The following is a 10,616-nucleotide window of genomic DNA, read 5'->3' on the forward strand; positions in this document are numbered from 1 at the left end:
GGAGATTGAGAAGAGAGCATCGGGAATTACAAGCTGCTGTAGCAATGGATGATTTGCAAGATTTGAGAAACTTGAACTGTAGAGAGGAGATACAACCAGTCAATGCACATGAAGGTCTGAATGGACAATGTGTTCAAAGGCAACCAGGGAACAACAACATTATTCACATGACGAACGATAGAGATAGAGTCATTCGAGACTACGCAGTGTTGACTCCTCAACCCATACATCCAGGAATAGTTAGACCCGACGTTCAAGCTGACAATTTTGAACTCAACCGTAATGTTTCAGATGCTTCAAACTGTGGGGCAATTTAATGGTTTGCCATCCGAAGATCCTCATCTACACCTTAAGTTATTTTTGAAAGTAAGTGATGCTTTCAAGATTGCTGGAGCATTGCAGGATGCATTGAGACTTGGACTTTTCTCATTTTTTTTAGAGATCGAGCAAGAGCATAGTTGAATTCTCTACCACCAAATTCTATCACAACATGGAATGATTTGTCTGGCAAATTTTTGATGAAATACTTCCCGCCAACCAAGAATGCAAAGTTGAGGAACGAGATCACATCTTTCCATCAACTTGAAGATGAGAGCTTGTGTGATGCATGGGTGAGATTTAAGGAGTTACTCAGAAGATGTCCTCATCATGGTATTCCTTGCTGTATACAGTTGGAAACTTTCTATAATGGTCTCAACCCAAGCACTAGATTGATGGTGGACGCTTCAGCAAATGGGGCCTTGTTATCTAAGTCTTACAATGAGGCTTATGAAATTTTAGAGAAAATAACCAACAATAACTATCAGTGGCCATTAACCAGACAAACTGCAGCAAGAGAAACAGCAGGAGTTCACAACGTAGATACCTTGGCAACATTGTCAGCCCAAGTAACTTCATTAACAAGGATGGTAAAGGCTATGACTACTGCTTCAGCAACTGTTAACCAAATTTCTGATGTGTCTTGCGTTTATTGTAAAAAAGGGCATTTATTTGACAATTGTCTTGGGAATCCAGTTTTAGTCAATTATGTGGGTAGCTTCAATAGACAGAACCATAAAAATCCATATGCAAACACTTACAACCCTGGATAGAGACAACACCTGAACTTTTCATGGGGTTGTCAGAACCAGACTACTGCAGCACCTAGTGGACAGAACAGACATACTCAACCACTTGGATTTTATCAGCAAAATCAAGAGCAAAGAAGCATCAACAATGATCAACTTAGCTCCCTTGAAGCTTTGATTAAGGATTATATTATGAAGAATGAAGCGGTTGTCCAAAGTCATGCTGCATCTTTGAGAAACTTTGAAAATCAAATTAGACAGCTTGCTACAGCAGTAAGCAACAGACCTCTGGGCAGTTTACCCAGCAACACAGAGAACCCAAGAAGATAAGGGAAAGAGCACTGCAAAGTGATAAACTTGAGATCTAGAAAAGAGGTTGATAGTTCAGTTGGTGTACCAAAAAGAAGAATTGAGTCCAACTAAGGCCAATAAGACACTCAAGTAGAGAAGGAGTCATAGTTTTCCACTTTTCAGAATGCAAATCAATATTGTTCTGCTACAGCATCTGCAGAAAGTTATGATCTAGCACCTGGTGGTGAGAAAGCTACAGCACCAATAGCAACAGACCCGAGTAGAGCAAAAGAGAAGCAGTTTACACAACTTGTTGCAGCACAACAGTTTAGACATCCACCACCCTTTCCTCAAAGGTTTCAGAAGCAAAAATAAGACAAGCAGTTCAACAAAATCTTGGGAGTGCTGAAACAACAACATATCAATATCCCTTTTGTGGAAGCTCTACAGCAAATGCCAAATTATGCAAAAAAATTTAAGGATATCTTGACAAAGAAAAGAAGACTTGGAGAATTTGAGACAATTGCTCTAACACAAGAGTGCAATCGAATGCTTCAGAGTAAGATACCGCAGAAGATGAAGGATCCAGAAAGCTTCACAATCCCTTGCTCCATTGGCCCTAAATACAGTGGCAAAGCACTTTGTGATATGGGGGCTAGCATCAATCTCATTCCTTTATCAGTGTTTAAGCAATTTGGAGTTGGTGAATGTAGACCAACAATAGTGACTTTACAACTTGCTGATAGATCTCATGCATATATAGAAGGAAAGATTGAATATGTGTTGGTGAAGGTGGATAAATTTATTTTTTCGGTGGATTTCATTGTGCTAGACTTTGAGGCAGACAAAGAAGTTCCAATCATTCTAGGGAGACCTTTCTTAGCTACGGGAAAGACTTTAATTAATGTTCAAAAAGGAGAATTAACCATGAGGGTAAATGACCAGCAAGTTACATTCAATGTGCTGGATGACATGAAGAGTCCCGATGAGATTGAAGATTGTAATTTTATCAGTGTTATGAACTTTGTTGTAGCAGAGAGATTACACAATTGCTGCAGTAAGGAAGAAATCAATGTTGTAACATTTGAAGAACTTGATGATGAAGATCATAGAGCAGCTAACATAGCATGGTCAGGGGAAAAGCAAACCTTCAGAATTGATGAGCAAATCCAGCAAAGGGAACTCACTCCAGACCAACAAGAATTCAAGGTTAACGGGCCGAAAGTGGAGCACTACATGGGACATCTATTCTTGAAGGATCCAGGTTGAGCGAAAAAAAAAAAGATCAGGCTGAAAGATCTAAAATCAAGCGCTAATTGGGAAGCAACCCAATAAAGGAAGTTGTTTTAAGTCTTTAAAGCATTAAATTTAGTTTTTAAATTATTGAATTTGTCTTTTTGTTATTTTAAGTGTGCATCTAATTTTTTATATCTTTGTGTTAAATTACAGCAAGTAAAATAAAAAAAATGTAAAAAAAAAAGTATGAGGGAATTGCTACAGCATCACTTACAGCATGACATATAACAGAAGATTCTCAAACAACAGAGGCATTTCTTGCTTTTGCAGCAGCAAATGGATTGATAAGATTTTATGATAAGGAGCGTTTGATAAGTGGATTAAATAAGAGGTGACCCTTTACAACCTATGCTGCAGCAGTGCTTCTAGCAACAGGGGAGTAGCCCCTACCCGCTAGTTTATTTTACTTCTTTCTGCAAAACTTTTCTTTCATTTAGTTTTAATTTTCTAATTCATTCTACATGTCTTTTTTATGCATGTCTGGTTTATGTGGTTTTTTTTTTGTGTGCTTGTGAGGACACAACACCACTCAAGTTTGGGGGGGTTGTGTTTCTGAGTGCATGTGTTTATGCTTGTGTTGTGTGTTGTGTGAAACTCGGTTATCTATTATTTGTGTATGGATTTAAAAACCTAATGAAGATAAATTGAGTGTTATTCAGTATTTATGAGAATGCCAAGTAGAGATAGTTATAAATAGAGGTTGAAATTCTGTCCCGACACTAAGATTTTAGTTGAGTTTTATGAGAATGCTATAGCAGAGCCAGGAAAACCAAAAAAAAAAGAGTAGAAAATATCTCAAGTTTGGGGAAAAATTTTTGTTGGACTGTGCTGTTATGAAATAAATTCTGCTCTAATGGTTTAAGTTGTTGAGTAACCAGGGTTGAGTATGCACCCCATATGCAGACTTGAGTCCAAAGGCAACAAGAGCTATAAGCAGTGCTACAACAATTATATAAAAAAAGGTAAAAAATAATAGTGATGAAGGAATGAAAAATAAATAGGTCTGCTGCCTAAGATACTGAGTAACTTGGTCTGTTCATGAGCCCCATGTTCAGCCTTGAGTTAAAGGAGTCCAAAGGTAAGACCTAGATATAACATCTTGGATGTGTTGCTGCAGCAACTCTGACATGTACTTTGAGTGAGTAATTGAGTGTGATCATTACAAGTGATAGGCATTCACATGAAAGCTCAATGTTGCATTAAAGGGTTTAACTGAAAAAAATAATAATTATTATGTTTGTTGTAGCACAGTTTGAGTTTATTTGTGAATTCTGCTCCCCCATATGTGAATATATTTGTGATCTACCTTTGATTTATATGCAATGTCTCTGTAATGTTGTAGCATCTCTGGAATTTGATTAAAGTGGCACACACACACATTTTGGACAGAATGAAGCCTAAGTCTATAACTGAACTGCTATGGCTATTTTGCATGATTAAGAGTATGATTTGAGGTGGAAGAATCCTTGCAACTTTGATGACAGAGCTGAGCTATTTGTTGCATGATTGTGTGATTGAAGTGTTAGCATTGTTATCATTACTTGAGGACAAGTAATGGTTTAAGTTTGGGGGTGTGATAACTCTATGAAATGAGAATTATTATGGCAATTCTATACTTAAATCAATATTACTTAGAGAGTAAATGATGTGTTTCTATTGCATTTTTATTACATTTTGCATAAACATTCATTTTACTTTAATCTTAATAAATTTTGCTTGAATTAGAATAATTTGTGCTTAAATTGTGTGCATAATTGTAGGTGTTCGGAAGCTTAAATTTCAAGGAAGGAATGCTAATGCAATAGGCTTGAAAAAATAAGGAAAAAACATGGCTACAAAAGAATTAAAACAAATCTGGAATAGTGCAGTTGTTGTAGTCGTTGCTGTAGCAACATTGCTGTAGCAATCTTAGAACAACGACAAAAAAAATTCCGCACGAGATACTTGCATAATTGCGATCTGTAGTTTCCTAATTTGACTTATGTGCGACCTAGGCTTTCGTTTACCCTAATTTTCAACTATAAAAGGAGTACACATTATAAGAAATAGAGAGGGTCGTAACCCAAGGAGAAAAACACAAAGAAACAAAAGAAAAACAAGATTCAAGAGAGAGATTAAGGGTTGCACAAGAGGAAAAATTGCAGAGATTAATTGGGAGCTCAATCCTTCTTATCCTTTTTTTGTTTTCGTGTTTTCTATTTATTCATGGGGATGTGTTTCATGGCTGAAACTTTGTTCTTTATTTTTTTTTTGCAAACCATGAAAAATTTATTTGTGGCTGAGTGATAAACAATCTTGATGGTTTATTAACTGAATATATGTGTTCTGCATGTTTGTTGTAGCAGTTTATTTTGATAGTATTTATGTTTATTCATTATTTCGATTGATCACCCATTTAATGATACAAGTTAGAAGAGAGCCGCAAAAGGGCCTATCTTAGTGGAACATATCAGAGCAATACTTGATTTTAGATTGGGTTTCCTGGATTGAGTTTAACTTATCCCAGAAGGGTCATGCTTAATCTAAAATTAGTGATGAACTTGACATAGAGATTCACCTTATAGGGTAAATAGAATCTAAGCGTGTAATGCTATATCTTATGTTGGCATAATAATTGATCACTGTTAGGTTGCATATAGATATAAGATATCCAACATGCGATGGCTGAGGATGCATAAGGATTCTGCCCAGTGCTGTAGCAGATACTGCAGCAACCGAGCCAAACATTAGAAAATAGTCAAGACCATTAGGAGCGTTTATTCACTCAACTACTCTATATATTCCCATTGGTTTTATCCTTGAGTTTGACGTGATAATTTACTTTGTTGCATTTTATTTATTGCGCTTTTATTTTAATTAGTATAATAGTTTCACTAATTGTTTTATTTTAATTTAGCACAAAATCTGCACTGTTAATATTGCTGTAGCAAATCTGATAACATCAATCCCTATGGAGACGATCTTGAATACTCATCACTTTATTACTTGTTATGTATACTTGCACATTGACACCAATAGCATTAGTATTTATACCCAACAATAACTAATAAAGAAAGTTTCTGGTAAATTACTAGTTCGGTCGGCCAATCTTTCGAATTGCCATTGATACTCTAGAAAAGTTCCAGTTTTTATAGTTTAGTAATAGACCCAACTGCATCACTTCCTTCGAATGCTCCAAATCGAGTAAGGCTCGTTTGAATTAAGCCTAAGTCATCTCACCCATAGTCTGCTCTAACTAACGATACCAAGATAAAGCATCACCATCTAGGTGTCCAATAGTTAATGATAACAGGTCTGCCTTAGATAGATAAGGTAATCAATCATTCGTCCTACTCACATTGAAAAATCCATCCTCTTGGGTTGTTCTCTACTAAAAGCAGGAAAGTCAAGTCGTATATTAGTTTTCCACTTGCCTAAAGCTGATTGAATTGGTCACAAAGACTTTAAAATTAATGTTTGGAGATCATTAGACTGTTTGGACGGTGCATTAATTTTCTCATTGAGTTGACGAGGCAACAAATGAGATTGGAGAGTTAGTTGTTAAGACAAGTGCTCGACCTTGTCTTTAAGTTCCTTGATAGTCATGATGCCCAAAAACATTCTCTAATACTAGATTATAGGTTACTACTAGTAATCAAGTAATTAAAAAGTAAAATAATTAACAGAAATAGGAATAGAGAAGAGTGGAAGAAATCAGAGAGGAAGGGAAATTGTAGGGTAATAATTCTTAGTACATTGATCAAAGTCATAGCTAATCCTATTCCTAGACTACCTAGGACCATAAAATAAAGGACTAACTAATGATTTAATTATTGGAAATAAAATAACAAAACAAAGGAAATATAATAACGAATGCTTAGCAAAATAGAAAATAGAACTAAAGAACCTAACATAGGAATAAGTGCATTTGTCCGATCTGGAATAATCTTTTTGAGAAGATAAGAAACCTTAGGAAAATTTGGGTTGTTAGATTGGAGCCCAAATCAGTCCTAATTTTCCAAAACACAAAATGGATTATAGGTCATTATAGGATTGCGGACGCTGATGAAATAAGCTGCTTGTCCTATGCAGATGAAATAAGCTATAAATTAAAAAAGTAGCTTAGCGTCTGGTAAGCTGTAACATTGTAGTTGCTGTGAGTTTGAAAAGTAGAATATATGCGTTTGGTAAATTTTATTACGAAAGTGTTTTCTTATTATATAATGACCAAAATAGACATAAGTTTAAATTGTCTTTTATTTTTAGAGTATATTTAATAAATTGTTTAAACATACCTTTTTTTTCTTAAATATGTAAAATTATATTAAAAAAATTCAATTAACAAAAATCTAAAGACCTTGATAATATGTTACATAAAATATGATAAAAATTCATACTTATACATAATCCAAATAAAATAAAAAGTAGTATGCATTACATTCACATTAAATTTTTTGCAATAAAGTTCCTCAAATTTTACATTTCTTGGGATCCAAAGCCAACAATATGGTGATACTCTTCTTGAGTATCATTGTCTCTTCCTATTCCTTCATCAAAGATTGAAGTAGGATAACTTTCAATGTTGTCAAAATGAAGATCACATTGTGCATGTCTCCTTATATAATTGTGTAATGCCATGGTTGCAATGAACATTTTCACTTGTTTGGCAAACAAATACCTGGGCATATCTCTTAAAATCTTTCATCTTTTCTTCCAAACTCCAAATGTGCATTCAATAACACTTCTAAGCGATAAATGAGCATGATTAAATATTTCTTGATAACTAGTGGGTTACTGCATTGACAAAATTCTGGAAGGTGGTATCTTTCACCTTTATATGGACCTAAAAAACCATTGATTTGGAGGCATACTACATCCGCTAAATAATATTTACTTTTTCAATAAAAAAAGTGAATTTGCATAATAACATTTTAAAAGATTAAGTTATAATTCAACTTAAATATTTTGTAAAGAAAAGTATTAAATATTTAAGAAATAATTATTAAAAAAAAGTGAAACACCTTTAGGAGGCTTTGGAAAAATTTATTGTAGGATTTCTAACAACTATTAGAAAAATCCTTGCATCATGTGCACTGCCTTCCTAACCTGAAAGTGCAAAAATAAATTGCATATCAAAATTACATGCAGCGATTATATTTTGAGTCGTATTCCTTCTCTACCAATATATGGTACTTGATCTTCTGAGGATATTGTGGCAGAAACATACACACCATCTATGGCACCAATACAATCTTGATAATAGCTTGAAAACATATTTATTACTAATTTGTGCCTTTGTAAAACAAAAATTAAAAACAATTTTCTTAATTACCTTAAAGTGGGCCATGTATCTCAATTCTCTCAATAATTCTTTAAGAACTTCCTTAAACTCAGGATCTTCTAGCTTTATTATATCTATTGCCATAAGACATACAACATCTAATACTTGGATAAAATATCTACTAATAGTTACACTTGAGCGTTGAAATTGTTCTTGTGCTAACTTGTTTCCGACCCCATGTCCCAAAGTATGCAAAAACATTCCAAAATTTCACCAGCCCCCATTCTTCTTGAACCTTTTAGCCCATAATCTATTTCTAGATTAGCATATAATTTGAAAAATACAGCCTTTTCCGTTCTAAACATCTTGTGGCACCGATTATCATTTCCTTCTAATACTTCCTTCAACCACATATTTCTAATTTGCATAGAATTCATACTTGGTTGTTTACAAATATATTTGAGATAGTAATCTTCTATAAGAAGTGCAGAGATACATAAAATTTGGTCGACCACCTCATCATCAGATGCATCCATTTCTAAAATAAACCTGTAAACAATTGTTCAAAAAATATCACTAAACATGTTGCAAAATTAAAAAAGTAAAAATAAAAAAATTGTTACAAACAATTATGAAAATCATTCATAATTATTATTATAACTAATGTCTGATGAAAATTAGTACAAAAATAGTATCATAGAATCAATTGTTCATGAAAACACCTTATTCCTAAAAGAAACTAAAATGTAAGAGCCTGAAGGAAAATCTAATGTCATATAATAAGATTACTACAAGAACATGTTTTGAAGACTATAAGCCGATGATTTCTCAAATTGAAGTCATTTAAGCATTGTCTCTGGGTCTTTCATGATAGAAAACATCTCTCTCTTCCCTTTAGATAAAAAGAGTCGAGTGGTAAATAACCATAAGTCACTTCCAACTTCTACTCCAGGTAAAGATTTAACCATTCGCATTATTCAGGAATACTACAACCAACAGTATCATTTTTTTATCCTCCACAATATTTATAAGGCAGTCAGTATATTGTGATAATTTCATAGCGCCTCCCACCTTCGCCCCTCTTAATCCAACCTTTTTTAACTTTCTTCGCCTTTTTATTTGCTATCTCAGGTATTTCAACTTTCCTTTTATCTACCAATTTCTCATAATTTTCAATACCTTTGTCATATTCTAATTGATTAGTGAACTCATCTGAATCACCATTACTTTCTAGTGGAATGACATTTTTGTCCAACTCTGCACGACTTTCAAATGGAAAAACACCAGCTGAAGGCGCCCAACCATGCTCTCCAGTGGTTGCAGTGTTCTCTAACATTCTGTCCACTTCCCTTCTAATTCTCTATTAATGCCTTCTTTACGAAACTTGCTTGCCTTGGGATACATTTGTATCTATACATTGTATGATGTTAAACACTAATTTTGTACATAATAAAAAAAAAATTGTAAATGGCAAAATAATCAGCATTCATACCTTTATTTTCTTCTACCACCACTTTTCAGAAGCATTAATAGTCTTTAACATGGGATTCCATCCTAAACCAGTTTATTTCCCAACAAGATCTTTCCATAATTTCCAATCACTTTTAAAGGCATCCCACTTATTTTTCAAATGTCTTTTAGTATACTCTTTTCCAATTGCCTTAATGAAATTTGTAACAAAGCTTTCCCATCCAAACACTAGTAAAATGAGTTCCAGGACAATGTCCTGCCTCTACTTCCGAAATACACAAATCACAGAATATAACTAAAGTATTTGCATCCAATTGTGCCTTAATAAGTTGTGCATTTCTAGAAGTTTCAGTAGAGTTGGCAATATTGTATTTCTTCATCTATAATAATAAAATGTGAAATCCAAAACTCATTCATGATAGTCATGGCAAACAATCAATAACGGATACCAAGAACTGAAGAAGTCAAGCAATTATATTATAAATCATCATATCACAATCAAAAGCCACATTTACACAAACATGGCTATGGTGAAATATAACTATATATTAAAGTTAGAAATTTTGTGATTATATGATAAATAGGTCTAGATTTGTGTATAAAATACAAACTTAAATTATGACAATAGATATAAAACCTGAATTAATACCAATGAATTAATGGTTCAAATGATTCAAAAACAAGAACAACAAGTGAGAATCTTGATGCTCATAAATGCAACTGACACTCAAAGACTAAACTATTGATTTACAATGAATATAGAAAACATATTCAAAATTGAAATGCAAAAAAGAAGTCCCTATGTTCCAACTTTTGCATAAACAAGAAGAATACGACGGATTTTTCTTTTGAATAAATTGCCAATGGATTTGAAACTATTAATTAACAAAAATTTATCTTTGCGAATATGGTACACAATGCAAATCAATGGGCAATAACATATTAATACTCAAAATTTTAAATGCATATCATTCTCATAAAACACATGGATATAAAAATATATATAAATATAAACATATATAGATTGAACTTTAAAAGTCATAGTTATGAAACTATAATTTGAACTTATTCGATAAAAACTAGAGAGATGGCGATAACTAAATTGCGGCGGTAATACGATATGGTATCTAATTATTTATATATTAGGGTTTATGGAAAAGTAAGATATAATTATATTTTTAATTAAAATACTAGAGTTATAATAAGAATTTAAAAAAAGTGTTGTTCCTTAT

General features: G+C 33.3%; 1 non-coding gene across 1 annotated transcript; it reads right to left on the reverse strand.

Annotated features, from left to right (window-relative positions):
- Positions 1-548: 548 nt before the first annotated feature.
- Positions 549-655, reverse strand: LOC112495888 (small nucleolar RNA R71). The gene has a single exon (XR_003062281.1). It is a non-coding gene; the product is annotated as a small nucleolar RNA R71 (small nucleolar RNA).
- Between the last annotated feature and the right edge of the window lie 9,961 nt (positions 656-10,616).

The sequence above is a fragment of the Citrus sinensis genome, chromosome 4, assembly GCF_022201045.2.
Source record: "Citrus sinensis cultivar Valencia sweet orange chromosome 4, DVS_A1.0, whole genome shotgun sequence".
NCBI lineage: Eukaryota > Viridiplantae > Streptophyta > Magnoliopsida > Sapindales > Rutaceae > Citrus > Citrus sinensis.